We start from the raw sequence: 23,099 nt of genomic DNA on the forward strand, positions 1-23,099 counted from the left end.
ACAACATTCATTCTCAATTATACCATTACACAGACATACAATAAAAAATAAATAGAAAGGACAACTAGCTGAATCCAGTACAGGTGTCAATCCATGTAATCATTCTTTGTACATATTAAATTCATCATATCCAAGTTGCATGCAATCAATTCCTGTTAAGTCAATTTGCTTGTAATACCAAAATAATTCTTTAGATCAAACCAGTCTTTGAAAAGATATGATGATAATTTCTCCTTGGATAGTCTCTAATTAGGACGGTACTGGACATCAAGTACTGTCAATCTCAATCCAGAGAAATTAGTTCTTCGTCTTCACCAACCATGCCAATCATGCCGATGTACGTTTCGGTGTAAAGTGGCCAGAAGGCCACACACCTTCCTCAGGGCATGAAGATAGCATCCAAAGTTTGTTAAAAAGTATAGAAAGAGACGTTTCGTCCAATCACTCAGGCTCTGAACAAATTATAGAAAACAAATGATATAGGGCCTGATTCTAACTTTGGAGGACGGTGTTAAACCGTCCCAAAAGTGGCGGATATACCACCTACCGTATTACGAGTCCATTATATCCTATGGAACTCGTAATACGGTAGGTGGTATATCCGCCACTTTTGGGACGGTTTAACACCGTCCTCCAAAGTTAGAATCAGGCCCATAATGCTCAATCCAATAGTCATAATATATCCCTGCATCACATTCACAGTGATAAGTACCTACACACCTAAATAGTGTGAAAACCACAAACTTCCATGTGAGAAAGAATGAAAAAGAAAAATAATATAAATTAATGAGAAGTGCTCAGGAAATAGTACATATTAATCACCAAAGAGTGATGACCCTATTCAAACAACGAAAGACACCACCAGTCATGATACCCAAAGTAAATATAAGGAAGACAATAAGAAAAAAGTAATTCAAGAAGACTGTGGAAGCTCACTTAAAGGTGTACATAGATATACACATAGGCCCTCATTCTGACCTTGGCGGGCGGCGGAGGCCGCCCGCCAAAGTCCCGCCGTCAAGTTACCGTTCCGCGGTCGAAAGACCGCGGCGGTAATTCTGACTTTCCCGCTGGGCTGGCGGGCGGTCGCCTTCAGACCGCCAGCCAGCCCAGCGGGAAAGAGGCTTCCACGATGAAGCCGGCTCGGAATCGAGCCGGCGGAGTGGAAGCTGTGCGACGGGTGCAGTTGCACCCGTCGCGTATTTCACTGTCTGCACAGCAGACAGTGAAATACATGTAGGGGCCCTCTTACGGGGGCCCCTTCAATGCCCATGCCAGTGGCATGGGCACTGCAGGGGCCCCCAGGGGCCCCGCGACCCCCCCCTACCGCCATCCGGATCTCGGCGGTCCGACCGCCGGGATCTGGATGGCGGTAGGGGGGGTCGGAATCCCCGCGGCGGTGCAGCAAGCTGCGCCGCCGCGGAGGATTCAATGGGGCCGCGGTACACTGGCGGGACCCCGCCAGTGGTGCCGGTCCGACCGCGGCTTTACCGCCGCGGTCGGAATCCCCATTGGAGCACCGCCGGCCTGTCGGCGGTGCTCCCGCGGTCCTCCGCCCTGGCGGTCAAAGACCGCCAGGGTCAGAATGAGGGCCATAGTCTTGGTATCCAGCAGAGTATCGTATCACCTGTGACCATGTCATATTATTGTAATGTATATAGCTGGTTCTGCAAGAGACCAAAGCAGACCGAGCTTAACCTGTTGTGTGCCCAGGACGAGGTGATCTCGTCCAAGGCGCCGGTTCCCTGGTGCCTTGGACGAGATCACCTTGTCCTGCTATGGGCCCCTGGGGGAGCGCTAGCGCTCCCCATGGACAGGCACACCCCTCCTCTAGGCAGGGATGGAAGGGGAATCGCTTCTCCTTCCACCCCTGCCACCCCTGTGCCTCCCCCGTGGCGTCTGATGACAGCTCGCTTTCGTGCGCTGACCTCATCAGAGGCCTTAAGCTTCCAGCGCCCGTGGAGGGGGCAGAGAAGCCTGAAAGGAGAGGAAAGGCCTTTCCTCTCCTTTCAGGCTTCTCTGAGCATTTCTGCATTGCGATCGGGCAGCAGAAATGCCACTAGACACCAGGGAAATGTTTTTTTTAGTTATTTGAAATGAGGTGAGCAGCCCCTTGGGCAAGGGCCGCTCCTCGGGAGGGCAATTTATTTCTTGGCATTTCTGCCCTAAAATTATTAGGCTGATCTGCCGGGGGGGGCAGAAATCCACTAGACACCAGGGAAAATATTATTTATAGTTTTTTCTTTTTAATGTTTGGGGAGCGACCCCTTGGGCAAGGGTCACTCGGGGGCAAATTATTATTAGGCCATTTCTGCCCTCCCTGGGGGCAGATCGGCCTTGCGATCTGCCCCCGGGGGGGGGGGCAGAAACCACTAGATACCAGGGAATATATTTTTTTGTGGGCTATTTAAAGTAAGGGGAGCAGCCCCTTGGGCAAGAGCTGCTCCTCGGGGGCAAAATATTTCTAGGCCATTTCTGACCCCCCTGGGGGCAGAAATCCAATAGACACCAGGGATAAAAAAATGTTATTGTTTTTTTTTATTTTTTCATGTTTGGGGAGTGACCCCATGGGCAGGGGTCGCTCCGGGGGGGCAGATTGGCCTTGCGATCTGCCCCCAGGGGGGGGCAGAAACCACTAGACACCAGGGAATATTTTTTTGTGTGGGCTATTTCAAGTAAGGGGAGCGGCATCTTGGGCAAGGGCCACTCCTCAGGGACAAATTATTTCTAGGCCATACCTGCCCCCCGGGGGCAGATTGGCCTAATATTATTAGGCCGATCTGCCCCCGGGGGGGCAGAAAAGCACACAACACCAGGGATTTTTTTTTTTTTTATACTAACGCATAAGGGGGACAAAATCTTTTTAGGCCTTTTCTGCCCCCCCCTGGAGGCTAATATAATTAGGCGGATCTGCCCCCGGGGGGCAGAAACCTCTAGACACCAGGGATATATATTTTTTTTTATTTACTTTATGTTTTTATGTATGGGTAGCGACCCCTTAGACAAGGGTCGCTCCCCTGGGGGGCAAATTGTATTTAGGCCATTTCTGCCCCCCTTTGGGGGCAGATGAGCCTATTTGTGTTAGGCCAATCTGCCCCCAAAGGGGGCGGAAACCTCTAGACACCATTGATTGGTGTGTGTGTGTTTTGTTTGGAGGGGGCAGCCCCTTGGGCAAGGGTCTCTCCCCATGGGGGCACATTACTGTTGGCCATAACTGCCCCCCCTGGGGGCAGATTGGCCTATTTTGGAAGGCCCGTCTGCCCCCAAGGGGGGCAGAAAGCCCACCAGAGACCAGGGAAGATTTTTTTTTCAAAATAAGAGGTTGGGGGTATGGCCATACCCCCACCCCAAATAAATGGGGCCAAAGTTGTTCTGCCCACCGGTGGGCAGATTGGGCAATTACCCCCGATCCACAGACAGAAAGTCTACTAGATGCCAGGGAATAAAAAAAAATAAAAACAAAATAGTGGGGTGGTGGCTACCAACTAGTATGGGCCTGGTTATGCCCCCACCCGAACTGAAGGGGCTAACAGTCTTTCAGCTCTCCCCAGCACACTAAAACATCTTATCCCATGGCAAGCAAGAGGACATTTGATTATTTTTGTTTTTTGTTTTACATTTGGGCCATGAGAGATTGTTAACTCTCAAAATCGTCCCACTTGGAATGGTGAGGGCTGCACTTTTTTTTACTTTGGGACGCTGCCATGTACAAAAATCCACAAGACCTAGACACATCTGAAAACTAAACATCTAGTTGATTCCAGGGTGGTGTGCTTCACATCCACCCCGCACCATTTCCTTACCCACAATGCACTGCAAACCTGCAACTTTGCTGGAAAGCACATATTTTTCCCACATTTTTGTGACGGAACCTTCCGGAATCTGCAGTAATCCACAAAATTCCTACCACCCAGCATTGTCTCATCTAGACCGATAAAATTTCTGTTGCACTTGTCAGCCTAAAAATGATTTTTTTCAAACTGCCCTTTTGGACCCACTTTGGTTCCACCTCAATTTCGACGTGTTTTGGCTCTTCCCTGTCACAAACACTTCACCCACCTACACAAGTGAGGTATCATTTTTACCGGGAGACTTAGGGGAACATTGGGTGGTAGGAAATTTGTCCCGGTGCAGTGATCCAACACTCAAATTTGCTGTTTGCTGAGGATTCTGGGTAAGAAAATATTGGGGGATCCACGCAAGTCACACCTCCCTTGACTCCCTCGGGTGTCTAATTTTCAGAAATGTCTGGGTTTGGTAGTTTTCCCTAGATGGCCGCTGAGCCCAGGACCAAAAACGCAGGTGCCCCCCTGCAAAAACAGGTAGTTTTCTATTTGATAATTTTGATGTGTCCACGTTGTGTTTTGGGGCATTTCCTGTCGCGGGCACTAGGCCTACCCACACAAGTGAGGTATCATTTTTATCAGGAGACTTGGGGGAACGCTGTGTGGAAGGAAATGTGTGGCTCCTCTCAGATTCCAGAACTTTCTGTCACCGAAATGTGAGGAAAAAGTGTTTTTTTAAACACATTTTGAGGTGTGCAAAGGATTCTGGGTAACAGAACCTGGTGAGAGCCCGACAAGTCACCCCATCTTGGATTCCTCTAGGTCTCTAGTTTTAAAAAATGCACAGGGTTGGTAGGTTTCCCCAGGTGGCGGCTGAGCTAGAGGCCAAAATCCACAGGTAGGCACTTTGCAAAAAACACCTCTGTTTTCTTTGAGAAAATGGGATGTGTCCACTTTGTGTTTTGGGGCATTTCCTGTTGCGGACACTAGGCCTACCCACACAAGTGAGGCACCATTTTTATCGGGAGACTTGGGGGAACGCTGGGTGGAAGGAAATTTGTGGCTCCTCTCAGATTCCAGAACTTTCTGTCACCGAAATGTGAGGAAAAAGTATTTTTTAGCCACATATTGAGGTTTGCAAAGGATTCTGGGTAACAGAACCTGGTGAGAGCCCCACAAGTCACCCCGTCCTGGATTCCCCTAGGTCTCTAGTTTTAGAAAATGCACAGGTGTGGTAGGTTTCCCTACGTGCCGGCTGAGCTAGAGGCCAAAATCCACAGGTAGGCACTTTGCAAAAAACACCTCTGTTTTCTATAGAAAAATGTGATGTGTCGACGTTGTGTTTTGGAGCATTTCCTGTCGCGGGCACTATGCCTACCCATACAAGTGAGGTACCATTTTTATCGGGAGACTTGGGGAAACGCTGGGTGGAAGGAAATTTGTGCCTCCTCTCAGATTCCAGAACTCTCTGTCACCGAAATGTGAGGAAAAAGTGTTTTTTTAGCCAAATTTTGAGGTTTGCAAAGGATTCTGGGTAACAGAACCTGGTGAGAGCCCCACAAGTCACCCTGTCCTGGACTCCCCTAGGTCTCTAGTTTAAAAAAATGCACAGGTTTGGTAGGTTTCCCTAGGTGCCGGCTGAGCTAGAGGCCAAAATCCAGGTAGGCACTTTGCAAAAAACACCTCTGTTTTCTGTGGAAAAATGTGATGTGTCCATGTTGTGTTTTGGGGCATTTCCTGTCGTGGGCACTAGGCCTACCCACACAAGTGAGGTACCATTTTTATTGTGAGACTTGGGGGAACATAGAAAAGCAAAACAAGTGTTATTGCCCCTTGTCTTTCTCTACATTTTATCCTTCCAAATATAAGACAGTGTGTAAAAAAGACGTCTATTTGAGAAATGCCCTGTTATTCACATGCTAGTATGGGCACCCCAGAATTCAGAGATGTGCAAATAACCACTGCTCCTCAACACCTTATTCTGTGCCCATTTTGGAAATACAAAGGTTTTCTTGATACCTATTTTTGACTCTTTATATTTCAGCAAATGAATTGCTGTATACCCGGTATAGAATGAAAACCCACTGCAACGTGCAGCTCATTTATTGGCTCTGGGTGCCTAGGGTTCTTGATGAACCTACAAGCCCTATATATCCCTGCAACCAGAAGAGTCCAGCGGACGTAACAGTATATTGCTTTCAACAATCTGACATTGCAGGAAAAAGTTACAGTGAAAAATGGCTGTTTTTTTCACCTCAATTTCAATATTTTTTTATTTCAGTTGTTATTTTCTGCAGGAAACCCTTGTAGGATCTACACAAATTACCCACTGCTGAATTCAGAATTTTGTCTACTTTGCAGAAATGTTTAGGTTTCTAGGATCCAGCATTGGTTTCACACCCATTTCTGTCACTGACTGGAAGGAGGCTGAAAGCACAAAAAATCGTAAAAATGGGGTATGTCCCAGTAAAATGCCAAAATTGTGTTGAAAAATTGGGTTTTCTGATTCAGGTCTGCCTGTTCCTGAAAGCTGGGAAGCTGGCGATTTTAGCACCGCAACCCTTTGTTGATGCCATTTTCAGGGGGAAAAAACCACAAGCCTTCTTCTGCAGCCCTTTTTTCCAATTTTTTTTTAAAAAAACGAAATTTTCACTCTATTTTGGCTAATTTCTTGGCCTCCTGCAGGGGAACCCACAAAGTCTGGGCACCTCTAGAATCCCTAGGATGTTAGAAAAAAAGGACGCAAATTTGGCATGGGTAGCTTATATGGACAAAAAGTTATGAGTGCCTAAGCGAGAACTATTCCAAATAGGCAAAAAAAGGCCTGGCACAAGAGGGGGAAAAGGCCTGGCAGCGAAGGGGTTAAAAGGTAACTCATATAGCCCTACACTCTCCTAAAATGGGGATGGGGTAGCAAACAACAAATAACAATACTCAAGGAAATTGCTCGGGGATGGATTAATTGGAGAGCCGTCAAAATATGACTCTCTTACTAATCCCAGTCTATCGACATTATATATCTTGTATAATCATAAGAAGGAAACATGCTACACTATAGTGATCCACAGTATGATACTCACCATTAGAACAAATCTGAAAATATAGGGGAGCCACAAGCTGGGTCAGGCATCCCCCTACATTAGGTGCCTGAACACGAGGCCTGCTACCAAAGATGCCGAGGCCGATGTATACGGGCCCGCCAAACGCTGATCGGGTTGATGACAAGCACAGAGACGGAAACTGGAATTCATGAAAGCCGATCAGCAAAATAAAGGACGGACTATAATGTACTTCTCAATAAGAATCAGGATATTCGACTGCCATGATGGAAGAGGCTAAGAAAACAACAACCCTAATAGAAATCATATATCTATAGGAATTACCAAAAGATGGTTGTAGAATATAAGGTCATGAATCTCCTATAATATTTAGAGGAAGCTGCCTTCCTTGTTCTTTTACGCTTGCGCAGGGAGGTGCTGGAGTGAGAGGAATCAGAATCACAGGGGTCAGAATCTGATGAAGCATGAGCACGAATAGGGAATTCTTTGGAAGTGGAAGGGACAGAACAATATTGATGATCACTCGCAGAGGGTTGGTTTAGCGATGCCATGGATTCATCATGAGGCCAAGAGAGGGAGGCGTAGATTTACCGGGGAAAGAAGAGCTCCCTTCTGCCCAACTGCCCTCTGATAATGGAACCAGACCTTGGTTTTTAGCAAAGTGCTCTAATTGTTGTGTTATAGGTTTTAGAGGACCACCAACGCTTGACTAATCTTCTGAGGGACAGAAGCTGCGAGGGCCCTGCTGACTGACTGCTGAACCGAGGCGTTGATTGTCTCAGACAGACCGTCACCCAAGAACTGACCGTCTTCATAGTATTGCCCATACTCCTCCCCCTCGAAGGGCACCCAATCGGTCATGTTAAAGGTAAGCTTAATGCAAAAGTAGGAACTCCATATCCAGGGGGAGCAACCCCTAGGGCAATGAATAATAAACTGGCTCCTCAGCCCCCCTTGTAAAAGGAGGGTGTCCGGAGAGGCACAAAAGGGAGGTAAATAAAACAATCCACGAGCATGCACTTCTTTCTAATGCAGGGCCAACTCTGTTATTGCAGCCTGAGTATGGCGTCTACCACGCTGACAGAAAGCCAGGAATGCGAAGAATGCACGCAATTCCCGACGTCCTGTCAAGCGTTGGAGGAGGAGAAATCAACGTAGGACAGCGATTAGCCCAATCCTACTGGGATAGCCCAATTGGGCTAAGTGCTCGTCCTCAGCTCTTCGCCCGGGCCTGACAAGGGAAAGACTCCGGGCCGGCGCTGACTTGCCTTGTCAAAGGGGAAATCATTCAAGAGACAACCCAGCGTGCAACACACTGCAAATTACTCACCTGTTAAGTCGCTCTTCCACGCCCGGCTGATTCCGCCACTTGGCTGAGGAATCATCCGGCCGGAGTGAGGTGAAACATGCGGTCAGGTGGAAGCTCTGCAGCCCGTGAGCCAGCTGGTCACACCTAATGATCGCTGCGCGATTAAGTATGAAATAGTGATCGCGGCATGGTCAAGTACGAAATTAACGTATATAACAGTATTTTCAAACAGATAGAATTGTAAGGGAAGTGAGAGGCACTTATCTTGTCTGCTCGAGCAGCAAAGAAAGGGGAATTCAAGATGGCGTTAAGGACTCCAATAGGGTCTAGAGAGGTGTGATTGGTGGACATCTTGTGCTAAGCATAATGGGAAATGTAGTTGAAGTTTTTCTCTGTTTTGTGATTGGCTGCTGTTTTTTGAGTAGTAAAGAAAGAGAAGCATAACCTGAGCCTCCAGTCCTGACATAGAATTGCAGGTGCCGTGCTCACACTGCAGGAACGATGGAGGGTCAAGAGGGATACATCTCCCCCTCAAGGGTTTAGGGTGGAGGGCTATCGGACAATATCAACCACACACCGCCCAATTTTGAAGTAAAACTGGTGCCTTCCGAGGTTGCAGCTTTTCAAGGAGAAGATTGCAGACTGCAGCAGCATTTTAGTCAGGCATTTTTTGATCATTCACTTCTGTGGTTGCCATGCAAACAAAACAAGCACTGGTAAAGCCAATCGGCCTGACATTGGTTGCTAGCCTCTTACCTTTTCTTATCTTTTCTTATTATGTTAGGGCTGGTGTTAGCCAGGAACTTTTTTGATTTTACTGAAAAATAGATGTATAATAACATAGGGACTCTTCATCCATTGGTCTGTAAGTGTGTCATTCACGTTGTTCCTCTGCCCATTATAGTACACAGCATGGGGTAATGGGTCAACCCACTTCAGCCAATTTGTAACTTTCCTGTGAGTGGCGCCATTCTGCCCTTTCATCTGGCAGTCCGCAGAAAAACAAGTTAACCTTAAATACCACTATAAAGGTGCCTTTGATCTTCACTCTTGTCAACTGCTGTTTGTCAATGTGGGGCAGCACTATAAAGTTATTAACCCTGCAGCGTTTGCGTAGTCTGTGGACATCGGGCACTGCTGGACGGGCTACAGGGATTTACTTTGGCAGGAACGTAAGCCATTGCAGCAGAATTATGTATATATGCTTCGCTGCACACATACAGAGCCAGAAGCATAGACAGGCAAGCGGATATCAATCTTGGCTCCATTTACCAACAGTACATGAATGTGAATATTTAGGAATTAAATATTTAGGAATATTAGGAATGAAAAGGCTTCTGATATTTCATCCTTTCACATTGCATTTGTTATTAAAAATACAGCTCCTGTGCGGTCCTGCCTCACGGTAAACAATTCAAAAATAAACATGTTCCATTGTTTTCTCTGCATCCTAAAATGTGAATGATATTAAATAATACAAAAAATATATAGTATACTGTTGTTATTGTTCAGAGCAAGTATCCCCATTGTTTGTGTTCCTCTTATGAATGACATTACTCCAAAAGGAATGCTGCTGTCACACAGGCATGACATGGGAATGCTCTTCCTTTAATGTCTCTGTGGATATGGGAGCAGAGGAGACTGAGGTCCTCATTCCGACCCTGGCGGTCATAGACCGCCAGGGTGGCTGTCGACGGAAGCACCGCCAACAGGCTGGCGGTGCTTCATTTGGCATTCCGACCGCGGCGGTACAGCCGCGGTCGCCCAGCCGGGTCCGGCGGTTTCCTGCCGGATTTCCCCCGACTGGGAGAATTCTCCATGGGGATTCTGACCCCCTTCCCGCCAGCCTGTTTCTGGCGTTTTTTACCGCCAGGAACAGGCTGGCTGGAATGGGTGTCCTGGGGCCCCTGGGGGCCCCCTAACAGGGCCCCATTAAGCTTTTCACTGTCTGCCTAGCAGACAGTGAAAAGCGCGACGGGTGCTACTGCACCTGTCGCACACCTGCAACACCGCCGGCTCCATTCGGAGCCGGCTTCTGTGTTGCAGGCCCTTTCCCGCTGGGCCGGCGGGCGCTCCCTTGGCGGGCGCCCGCCGGCCCAGCGGGAAAGTCAGAATGGCCCCCGCGGTGTTTTGACTGCGGAGCGGGCAATTGGCGGTTCCCGCCAGACGGGCGGCGACCGCTGCCCGCCAAAGTCAGAATGAGGGCCTGAGTGTGCCCAGACGTGTTTGTTTAAGTCAGAGGTCTTCAAACTGGGGGGCGGGCCCCCCTAGGGGGGCCTCAAGTGATCCCAGGGGGGGCCCCAGGCTCTGGCCAAAATCAATATTATACAGATAACAGGATTTTGTTTTAAGCAGAAGCATGTTATTGCAGTTTTAAATAGGTAACAGTACTTAACTGCAATGTTTAAATAGGTTTAGACATATTTAAACATTGCCATGTTTATAAAATAATTGTGAAAAATTCTGAGGGGGGCCCAATGACTTTTATTTTTCAACTGGGGGGGCGCGGCATTAAAAAGTTTGGAGACCTCTGGTTTAAGTACTTCTCTAGCTTCCTCCTGCACTGCAATCTGTGTATATCTCTTCAGCAGTCTCCTGCCTTTCCCTCTCCTTTTGTTTTCGCTCTTCCTTATGTCTCACTGTTACTCTCCCTCCCATGAATGACTCTCTCGCCCTTCACCCCTGCCTCTCTTGACTATCTCTTGCTTCCCCAGGTGCTTTTTAATGTTTATGTCACCCCCTCTGACCAAACTTATTTGATCTTATTCAGGATTTTTCCCTAAATTCCCCTAGAATTGCAGAAAATGTGTCTCTTGTCATTTCAGGGATTGACTATTGTAATGCAATGTACGTGGGTTTACAGCAGCGCTTGCTGCAAAGACTTTCACCCCGTCAAAACGCAGCAGCACAGCTGCCTTTGAAAATCCCGAAAATGCAGTCCGGTTTTCCAAAGCAACTCCAGTCCATCTACTCTCCATTCGAGGGGTGATCACTTCTCCCCCCTCTCTGACTCCTCTAGTGGTGTGGTCCCGTGTTGGTGACGACACCACAGTTCACATTGAAGGCCCTGTGGCTGGTCCACAAAGCGCTTCACAAGACTGGCCCCAGACCTTTAAAACAATCTTCTGTCGGTCCGGCCCCGCTAAGCTGGTAGCCATGATGACGCAGAAAATGAAGGTTTTACATTTATTAATGCGTAAACGTAGTGTGAAATAATCATGTGTGACTTTAACCGAACTAATAAAGATTGTACGGGGACAAAATGTGCCCTCAGAGTAGTTTGCCAACATTTATAAGCGTGCTTTATATAACGTGGTGTATTAGAATTGCACTAATCCGACATAATCGTAAACGTGTGCTATGATTTTCTTGTTTGAAATGTTTTAGCTTAGCATTACTTTAGTGCAGGCTTCGGCCTAGTGGCCTGGTCTCACGGTTTAGATGCTCGTATTTTTCCACTGTGCTAATAAACGTGTATTTTTGCTTGAAGCTGTACTTTTCCACAGAAACCGTTCACATGCTTATCTTAAGGTTTCGTGCCAGCCTGGCATATTTTCTCTTTACTCCAAGGTCGATCTGCAGGTGCGGACAATGGAAGCTCTGAAAGTGAGTTAATTGGTATACTATGTTGCAACTTGCGTACCCATCTCCAAGGATAATGTATGCTTAAGTAAAAGCTTGAGAACTGTCGTTTCTGATTGGACAATTTGAAGCTAACCTATGAACCCTCCAATGGAAGACCCTACTGGATTTGAACTGTTGTCTATAAAACCCAGGTGCACGAGAAGAAGGTGGCCATTACGCGCTATGATTGCCATTATTGCCATTACAGCCATTACCAGCTCGATACCCGCCATTTTGCAGACTTCGTAGCTATTATGGCCCACTTTGCTGCGACGCCATTTTGAAAGAGACTTTGATTCTTTCTCTAATCGAGAGAAAGAGACTTTAATGATTCCTGCCCTAGAGACTTTAACTTTGATCCCTTTGCATGAAGTAGTAGTTTTACCTTGCCGCCGTGAGGCAATTGCCCCGTCCACCCTTGCCCCTTTGCCCCGTCCCATGCTGATCCAAACGGTACCCATGATGACCGAAGAACGGTACCTGTGAGACGAAGACTTCCTTGATTGCTGATCGTAATTGGTAAATATGAAAGGAAATTGTAAAATTGCATTGTGTTTCTTTTAGGTAACCAACTGCTGATTTTGATAAGAGCCCTAGTTAGGAGTTTTTCTAAATTAATGTTGCTAAATTGTTTTTGCATGAAGTCCCACATGCCGATGCTACTTTGAGGTTAGACGAGGATTCCATATGTCGCACGATGCAATTTGAGATCTTGTTATGCTGACTAAATGTATGCGATTAGTTCGTTACAGATTATCGTATTAGTGATTTGCATTGCTATTATCGAATGCCTTGTGATTCAGATGCTACATGGATTGCACCTGTTTCGCCGCTATGGACAGCTATTAATGTTCATTTATGTTTATCATTTGGTGTTGAGACACATCTATATTGTGCTAGCTTTGTTAATATAGGGAAATAAAATTCACTAACTTTGAATAAACTGGTGTGGTTATTCCTGGCTGAAAGGTCAGGGTTCGCCGAAATGTATTCTGGATTAATTGTTAAGTGTTATGTTGATCAAGGTATTGCTTATGTTCGTTATTGATTATTGATTTTAATGAAATTGATCGATTAAGAGTACAGAGAGTTCCCACTTAGTCAAAAGATTCATCGGCCTAAAGAGCGTCCGAACACAGGTAAAAATTATTACTACGGACCGCTCTATCAGCCATGAACTCTGCCTTCTAATCTAAGATCCTGACCGAACCTGACACAATTCAGAAAAATGTTAAAACGTGGCTTTTTCACTCCTTTCCAAATAGGTCTCTACTCTTGCTCTCTCTTGCTTCCTTCCCCTACTACATGACATAGCACCTCACAGATCCCAGCTGTACCTTGCTGGTGTCCTCTATTGATATAGGATATAGGAGCTGATAAATTCCCACTCTGGCAAGTGCTGCATTACCTCCGATGTATAAAGGAGTATCATTAAAAATGTTATTTATGTCCCAATAACTAAAAAAAAAAAAAAAACACTTGCTGCTGTATGAGAAATTCAACCTTCAGCAGACCAAAAAACATTCATCAATACGGACAAGGCATTTCCTCCCTGAAATTACTTAATTTTCTTTATTTTGAGGAACTACGTCCTTGCTGTGAAGGGGTTCTCTTGTATATATTCTATAGAAAACCCCATCTACATCCGTATCAAATCACTTAATGAATAATGGAAATAAATATCTTTATTCTTCAAAGATTAACAAGCAGACCTTTACAGCACATTTAAACAAACCAGCCCTGGCACTTTACTTGCAGATGATTCACTGGAGTAGTGCAAACAGAAAAAAACACATCTGTCTCGACAATAAACTAATCGACCAAACTGCAGAGAATGTCCTAATATTCCACAAAAACTCTCCTTCGCCGACACTCGGGCACATGACCACTGTCTTATGCTTACAAATATTCTGTCCTGCGCGCATCTGCTTTCATTTTATCCACTCTTCATTCATCCATCCATGCACTTGTTATGCATTCACTCATCTATGCATCCACCAGGACCAAAGTGCAGTTCATTAAAGGAACAGCAAAAGTCTGCGCAGTTCAAAAATCAAGGACAAGTGTAAGTATACAGGTTAACAACATATCATCAATAGACTAAGCCTGCTACATAAAACAATAAACATTTTGGAACACCTATTTCCATGCATTATTATACACCGGAAATGAGAAATGAGTGACATTTGCACCAGTGGCCTAAATAGTACACAGCGCACAGCTTAGATCAGACCCAACAAAAGATCTTTGAATATGTTGTAATTACAGGGACACTGAACACACGGTTTCCTTTTCGAGGAAGACAAATTAATAATTTTATAGAACACTAAAAAAATCACCATAAAATTAACTCTATTTTGCTTATTTTCTGCAAATTAAGAGCAAAGAAGAGGAACATGCACATAGGAAAGTGCTTTCACCAAACAATGACTTGGGCATTCATCTTGAGCGGCTTTGAGATGGATGACACTCGAAGCAGTCTTAGGCCTGGTAATGCTAATTTGAGGCCTAGGTATTTTATTTGTGGCCTTCTGATGTTAACCTAAATATGAGAAATATGAGATAAACATTATTTTTTATTATCAAAAATGGTCTAACGGATGTGATAATTGAATTATGTGTACTAATACAACTTGAATAACAAAGTTTGAATGGCTGACCACAAACCACTGACATTTGCTATTAGACTGAAGAGAGAAGCATGTAACCCTACAGTCTCTGAACTGCACAATATGCAGTCCTAGACTCAAATCAAATCATGGCTTCCTCCTTGACCAAATTGGGTGATCCACATCACTTTACTACAGTACATCATTTTTGGCAACTATCCAGTTAGAGAGCACATTGCACTAATGTAATACAGGATCTGTGCTCTACAAAATCCTCATTATTATATGATTTGTTTTTATTTTATTTTTAAATTCAAGTACAAAAAAACAAAAAGAACGAGAAAAAACTATACATAGGTAGCATTCAACAATAGTAATTAATTTACTAAGGCTGGTCGCATCATTATGCCCTGTATTTATCCCCTCCTATTGGCCAATTAGTCAAATTGTACAGAATCCTTGCCTATAATGATTGTCTTAGCCACCGAACCAGCATTACTATCACAGCAGCCCTTTAATCTATCCTTCTATTTTAATAGAATTATATTGTTTGGCTAGCCTTTTAATGCAGTGATTACGTAGTATTGGCGAACAACTCCTACTTTGACTCCTGGTATTCTTCTTAGTTACATAGCTTTGTATTGGCTTACAATTCTACAAAATAATGCCATATAGCTGTAAACCTTTTTATGCTCCCAACTCCTTTTTAATATACTTCCTCATATTTCTTTATTCATAGCACCTTATTCCACGCTATTCTGTAGCAAAGGAATCGTTTTAGTCTGCCAATGTTGCAGTAATAGCGATCGAGCTACTGCAAAAGCGATAGCAATAAAATATTGTATTTTTTAGTTCACAGGATTTTTTAGATACTCCAAATAGAACTAAGCTTGGCTCTACCTCACTCAGAAAAAAATAAACTACGATTTATTGCCTGGTTTATCTCCAGCAAGAAGGTTGTTAATTTGGGGCAGCTTGAAAAAGCATGAAGCCAATTCCCCTTCCCCTCTTTGTGGCAGCGAAAACATTGATCCAGGATTGATGGAAACATTTTATGAATCGCCTCAGGAGTGTAGTATACCATCCATCGAAAGAGGAAAGACATTCTTTTATAGTTAGCTGTCATCAAAGTTTTGTGTCCTAGCTCCGAGATTATTCTCCAATCTTCGTTTGAAATTACACATTGTGTTGTGCTGAATATTTTTTCCCTAAAATCTGTAATCAATTCACTGGCTGAGTAATCTACTAACAATCTGTACCAGTTACCCACACCAACTACTTTGCTCCTCATTAGAGCTCTTAATATCGGGTGTTCCTGTATAATTGTCATCGGTATATTAGTACTAAGGAAGTGGGAGGTCTGAAAAAAGCTCAAAAAGAGTCTAGTTCCCATATTCTCCAGCCTTATTGAGACCTCCTCCCAAGTTATATATCTACCTCTTATTAAGAAATCAACTATCTCTTTAAAACCTTTGCTATTCCACTGGGGTGTCACTGCATCTGAGAAATTGAGGCCCAAAAAGTTACACTTCTGTAATTTTAAATAGATAAAACCTGGTGGCATTTGTTATGTTTTACTTAAAATCTCTGATCTCTTATCAAGATCACGGATATACTTAAATCACCTTTTTTTTGGAAGTTTGGTGCTTTTAATAAATGCTGGGAGACTTATTGCTGATTCTACAATCACTCAATCAACCAAAAATATTTCCAGGGCATCTTTGTTGTCCAAATAATGTGCCAATGTATTCTGCAATGCGGCCTGATAATAAACTTGAAAATTAGGAAGTGCCATGCCTCCATTTCTTTTGTTTAGCTGTACAATTGGGAGCCTTACCCAATTTTTTTTTCCTCCATATAAACCTTCTTACCATGGAACCCAGTTCTTGAAAATAGGAGCTATTTATTCTTATTGGTACATTATTGAACAAAAAAAGAAAGAGCAGAAATATTGACATCTTAATTAGGGAAACTCTCCCTGTCAGAGTCAATGGGAGAACCATCCATTTTTCCAAAAGTGCTTGTACTTTTTTTGCATCCTGATATCATTTAAGGTAAACAACTGGCCATAATTCTTGGTTACACATATTCCCAAATATCTAATGGGTTCAAGCGAATTAGCTTGTTGCTGTAAACCGGGAGGAAGATTCTCTATTCCTATGTTGAATAGGAGAACCTGTTTTACTTTTGTTAATCTTGTAACCCCTTATTTGAGTAAACTCATTAATTCTATCCAACACTCTTTCTACATTCTTAATCTCTGGTTTTAGATATAAAATAATGTTGCCGGCAAAGAGCTTTATTTTAGGCATAGCTGCTATAAGCGACATAAGTTCGCTCGAGCTGCGTATTATATGACCTAGAGGCTCTATGAAAAAAGCAAACAATATGGGAGAAAGAGGACAACCCTGTCTAGTGCCCCTGTTGATCTGAATTGTGCCTCTAACCTTTGAGTTAATGATAATTCTGGTGTGAGTGCCATGATATAGCCCTCTTATCATTGACGTAAATTGTAAGGGGAAACCGAATTTAGTCAGACTATGTAATAAGGCTTCCCAGCTCACTAGATCAAAGGCTTTCTCTGAATCTAACATTACCATTACCATTACCACAGGGGTTGTATTAACAGAAAAATACTGGACTGCCTGCATTAAAAAATTGATATTGGATGCCATCAGTCTGTTAGCTACAAAATCATTTTGATCTCTATGTATAAATTGTTGAGCAAATGGTGTGATCCTAGTAGCCCAGACCTTTGTCAAAATTTTATAATCTGCATTTAACAGACTGATTGGGTGATATGAATCTGTCTTCAGCTGATTTTTACCTTTTTTTTTAAAACTCACTATTGTTGATTCTTTAAATGTCAAGGGTATTTCCTCTCCCACAAATGCTGCGTTATATAAATCAGTTAGGACCGGTACTAGTTCCTCACCGAAAATTTTATAACATTCTGTGGGAAAGCCATCATCCCCACATGCTATTGCACTTGGCATTTTCTGGATAGCTTTCTTTATCTCAGAGTAGGTAAAGGCATCCATGGTAGCATAATTGGTTTTAATAATGCTCTATCTGTGTTGGTGAAATTGAATAATTAGCCTCATAAATTCTGGAGTAATGTAGCATAAATACCCGAGCAGTAGCCTCCTCCTGTGTCCCGATTACACTTGTCTCAGGATCCTGAATTTGATGTATTGTCTGTTTTTCATGCTTTAGTCCAGGCCCAGTATTTACCTATTTGTTGACTTTTCATAAACACATTGCTGATAAGCCCTCAAGCTAGCTACTTCCTCCAAAATAAAAAAATCTTTTAAATTGCCCTTAGTTCAAGCGAGATTAAGCTGTGCCACGTCCTGTCCCCTTGTTTTTATGCACTCATCTGTAGCCTTCTCTATAGCTGTCTGAAGTTTTTTTATTTCAAGCTATTGCTGCCAATTCTGAGATGCTTTGAAGGAGAGAACATGTCCCCTAGCTGTAGCTTTGAAAGCCTCCCATACATCAAATAAAGATGCAGTAATCTGACTTAACTGAAAAAAATTCCTGTATGAATTTTCTCATATCTGCAACCACCTCTTGATTGTGAAGTAAGGATACATCAAACTGCCATCTGGGTCTCTCCTTGCTGGCTGCCTCTAACTCTATTGTCACCATGACTGCTGAATGGTCAGAGAAAGCATTCGCCCATATATATGAACCATCATTCTTCAATGTACAAGAGACTAAAAAAAATCTACTGTGAAGATGTTTTATAGAGATGTGAAAAGCATGTATATTGGGTGGCTGTAGGATGCGCCTCTCGCCAAGGATCTATAACCAGAAAATTGTGTTTTATTGTATTCATAATTCTCTTGGTTTTAGGTCTTAGTTGTCACTTCCCCCGGTTAGAGGTATCTAGAGTGATATCTTGAATATAGTTAAAATCTACAATAATAAAGGGGCCTAAGGCACTCATTGCTATATTATAAAGTTGTTCTAATGGCTCTACTTCATCTATGAGTGGCCCATAGTAATTAACCAGGTTCAGTTGAGTTCCTGATAGCACCTTTAGCCAGAGCCATCTCCCTTTGGGGTCTCTAATAGCCTCTTTTATAGTCCAATAAACTCTATTATCACTTAAGTATATCCCCAACCTTCTAACTGCCAGCCCAGAAGATGAAAATAGGGCTACAGAGTACTGTTTTGGACTATATACTTTGGGGTTATTACTTTTTAGATGGGTTTCCTGAAACAAAAATGACTTGGGGGTTGAATGATATCAGCCACTTTAACATTGCCCCATATTTCTGCCTATTTGATATTTCATTAGCATTGCAGGAAAACATCTTAAATTTTACCATGACCTTTAATTAGCCTTTCGTTAGACCATTTCCAGCCTATCCTAGTACCGGCTACCTCTTGGACATACCTGAATTTTCTCAACCCTTTGCCCCCCCACGTAGTGCCCCCTACTCAAACCCTGACCCGTCCCCCATATCTCAGCTCCCTCCCTGAGTGATCTAGAATCGCGGCCCTCCCGTCAGGGGCTCCTAGAGCACTCCCTTCCCTTGACCCCCCCAAGTGCCCGCTTCACTTCCCCTATAATGGTGCCTTCGCATAGCACAGTTGACGCCAAGACATCCAGGCGGCATCGTAGTCTTTCTCCTTTCAACTGCTAGCAGACTTTAGCCATTTTCCCTTGCTGGTTCACTTCCAACAATACATTACAAGTCGTAAACCTGGAACCACATTGCAAAAGAAATGTTCCCCCAATGTCACCCTGAAAGCATTTTCCATCTGAGCTCCCAAACCCATCCACCGCCACCTCATAGCTCCTTACAAATAGGTAGATCCCTGTTAATTTATCATTTAACTCCCCAAATGTACTGCTTCTACAACTCTCTCCCATCTGCGTTCTGTATAGAATTCAGAAGAGCTCTTGCCGCCTGTCCTGTATGGAATATATTGGCCCGTCCTTTGAATAGAACTTTCAATTTGCATTGTTGGATCAGACCCGCCGGTGTCCCCAATTCCCGAAAAAACTGAATCAGCTCTTTAAACTCTCGGCGTCTCCGTGCTGCAAGTGCAGACATGTCAGAGAAAATTTTAAATAAGTAATCCCCAAAATTGAAAAGGTCTTTGCTTTAATGGCCAGTGAAATGATTCTTTCTTTAATACGATAATCTCCAAAGTTGACCACTATAGTTCGTGGATACTTTGTAGGGGGGCTGGACTGTTGGAACTCGATGGGCACGTGTGATGGTAAGATCCATCTGGCTGTCAGCTGGCTCTGTTAGAACATATTGTTTTATCAGATCTAAGATTAATTTAATGGCCATCTGACCATTCTCTCACCCTTCTGATATCCCTGTGAACCTTAAATGAGAATGATAAGAGCGATTCTCTGCTTCGTCCACCCGGATCTGCAAATTGGCCAGTTCTGCCTGGTCTCTGGCAATTGATGCTTCCATGCGCGATCCGCCATCTTCTAAGTCTGAGAGTCGTTGTTCAGCTTCCTTGACTCGGTATTCAATTGCTGCATGTTGTTGTTTATGAGGCTGAGCTGGGCTTCAGTCTTTCGATTAGCCTCTTCCTGTGACAATTTCAGAGCCTTAAGTTCACTAAGGATCTGAAGAAGTAGACACTCAGTAGATGAAGATGAAACACCTTCTCTGACTTGCTCGCCTCCTGCCTGGTTGTGGAGAGCCAACCCAGAGTGCCCAAGACTCGAACAAGATAAAGAGCCCAATTTTCTTGCTGTCTTACCCACTTCCTGATGCTCTTCTGCGGCCTCTGTTTCAATTAAGCCCGAAGGTTCAGTCCCCCCGCAGAAGTACAAGGATCTGAGCATCACTGAATACTCTGGAGGTTATAGGGAAATGGAGATTGCACAATAGGTACTGAACTGCATCTTGCCTGCCCTCTTCCCGCTGAGTGCTCCAGTGGAAGTGCTAGTTTGGGGGGTTCTGTAAGCTCCCTGAATCCAGTCGAGATATAAACAGCAGATACGTCTGTAGTTGCCCATTCCTGTTTTGCTGGCTACCCATTCCCAGTTTATCGCAATCAGATTCCATGATCGTGTTATTTTTTTGGAAATTGCTAGAAGAGTGGAGGAAGAAAGTGGTGTTTGGAATGGGGGTTGTACCACTAAAAAGGTTGAACCTGGACTGGAAGTTTTATCCAGTGAATACGGGGGTTGGGCTTTTGAATTTTACACCCCCTTCATATTTTTACTGGTTGAGTGTGCCTTAGGCTGTGATACACAAGCAATCATTTTCATTATGTTGGGTATATTTCTCCACAAAATATAGCAAAGTCCCCCCCTTATTTATTTGCACCCTCTTTGATGCCACAAACTGCCCTCACGCCTCTGTGGGCCCCTTCCGTAGCACATCAAGCTGGTGCTGACCCTTAAAGAGAGCCTAGTTGCAATCTCTCAGGAGAGAGGGAAGTAACTCTGGCGCTTTACACAATGCCTCGCCCCCCTCCACTTACTGCGGCTTACTTTTTGTTGTGCTTCACTCACACCTTCCTGACCTCTGTAGTCGAAGTTCAAGCTGCCTTGGGGTTTTTTCCTGAGGCTGGGGGAGGTGGGGTTGAGGAGTTCATGGGCTGCTCTAGGAGCCGAACCAGACTCTTGAAATCGTTTGCGCTTTACTGCCCGGCATCGCGCCTGTGCTTCGGTAAGGAAACGCTCCCTTCCAAGTTGCAGGAGCTAGAACTAGGCGCCGATCTGCCAGGCGGCTCACATACCGCATCCTCTGATAAAGCGTTGTTCTCACCGAAGCCTCCAACACCTCAACGTTAGCTGCAGACCATGACGGGAGCTCCTGACACTGCCCCATTCCCATTATTATATGATCAAGATAAAATAACCTTACTTCACATTTAATAACAATATTGATTATATAAAGAGAGAACAAGACAAACAGACACATTTAGGGTAACTCTTGACATCATCAGGGCATAGATGTATTATTGAAAGTTTCATTGAACTTCCAATAAACATCACTAAATTCAGTAAAATAATCTAATGTACTTAAGTAAGCTATGGGAAAATGTTTAACAATATATAGTTTTTTCATTTTTAAAGTCTTTATCATATTTTGTCACATTAATTGTTGCTTCTTCTATATCTCATGATGGCTCAGCTCATTCTTTGGCTCTTAAAGCCAAACCAGACACCTGGCTTGGCTCTCAGTAATGCTGTCTGTGTCGCCCCAGAGATATTTAGGGCCATGTGTATGACCTAGTTTGCGTAGCTCTTGCACCATGCAACATGCTGCAAAAGTGACGCAAATCTTAAAGGAGATTTATGAAGCCATGCAAGGCCACCTTGAATCGTCCTGCGTGGCTTCATAGATCTTGATTAATGTAACACAGCGCAATCGCTTTGTTACATTACTCTGCATCAGGGAGGTGCTTCCATCGATGTTGAGTGGGTGTTCCCACGCAACATCCATGGATTTTGACGTATTCCCAGAAGTTGTAAACCTGGGAATGCATCAAAAAGATACACCTCCCCAGGAGAGACAAAGTGAGGAGAAATACCTTTTCTCCTCGTTGTTTTCCCCTTTCTATATGTGCTGCATTCTGCAGTACTCGTAGAAAGAGTAAAACATCTCTCAGGATTGTTTTTGTGCAGGAAGGTGCACTTTCCTGCAGAAAAACAATCCTGCATGCAACGAACCACGTTGCAAGGGTGCCTGAGTTGGCTCTGGGCTGCCTAAAGGGCACCACCACAGGGGAAGGAACAGAAATATGCAGTGTTCTTCCCTTTCCCAGTGATGCAGGGCAGCAGAGCAAGGTGATTTGTTGTGCTTCCCTGCGTCACAAAGCAATAAATCTGGGCCTTGGTGCCTCTATATCCGTATCTTTGCTTGAGTGCAGAGAAGATGAGTCAGGCAGAGTGCAGAGAGAAATGCAGAAAAAAATAATAAACTGGGAAATTAATGCGACAAGAAGTTGAAATTTAAAAAACAAGCATTGGCAAACCCAATATGTTTTGCCTATGGGAGAGCTATTGGCTTTGTCAATTCTTAGTTGAAAGTTTGAAAAAAGAGAGCGCTAGGGCACATCCAGCGTTGACCATGAGGGTTAGTGATCAATGTGTCAGTATGGGATTTTTCTATCCCTTCCCAAAAATAACTGTTTAATTTTCATACATCCCAGCAGACGTTCACCATGGTGGCAAAAAGGTCATACAGAGCAGGAAGCACGGCACTGTCTGCATCTATGTAACATCTTGAAAGCCGTGGGTGCAACGTTTGGGCACTTTTTTTTCCAGCTGGACAGGAGGGGGCAAAAAACAAACAGAGGAGGTGAATCGGACAAGCAACAAGGGGGAGAAGTGGGGAAGACCAGACTAGATACAACGCAGGAGGAAGGTGATGGGGCAAGGCCAGCAACAGTGGGGGTAGGAAGAGGGAAAAAAGGTTTTCAAGTTAGAGGAAAAATGAACCACTGAATGCAGAGAACAGTGGAAGGACACTGGAAAGGAAAGCAGTACGTCAGCCATGTTACTGGATAGGGACAAACACATGAAGAGATAGTGAAACCGGCACTCGCTGACCAAAGAGAATCAAGGAAAGGAGACTGACGACAAAGCCAACCAATGATAAAGAGGACTCTTAGCCCCCGGGTGTGTGACCAAAAGGTCTCACAAATGACAGCAAATGCCCTGTCTCAAGAGAGACAAATGAAAGGGTGTGGGGGGAGGGAAGGGGAAAACAGTCAA

Source organism: Pleurodeles waltl, chromosome 7, assembly GCF_031143425.1.
Source record: "Pleurodeles waltl isolate 20211129_DDA chromosome 7, aPleWal1.hap1.20221129, whole genome shotgun sequence".
NCBI lineage: Eukaryota > Metazoa > Chordata > Amphibia > Caudata > Salamandridae > Pleurodeles > Pleurodeles waltl.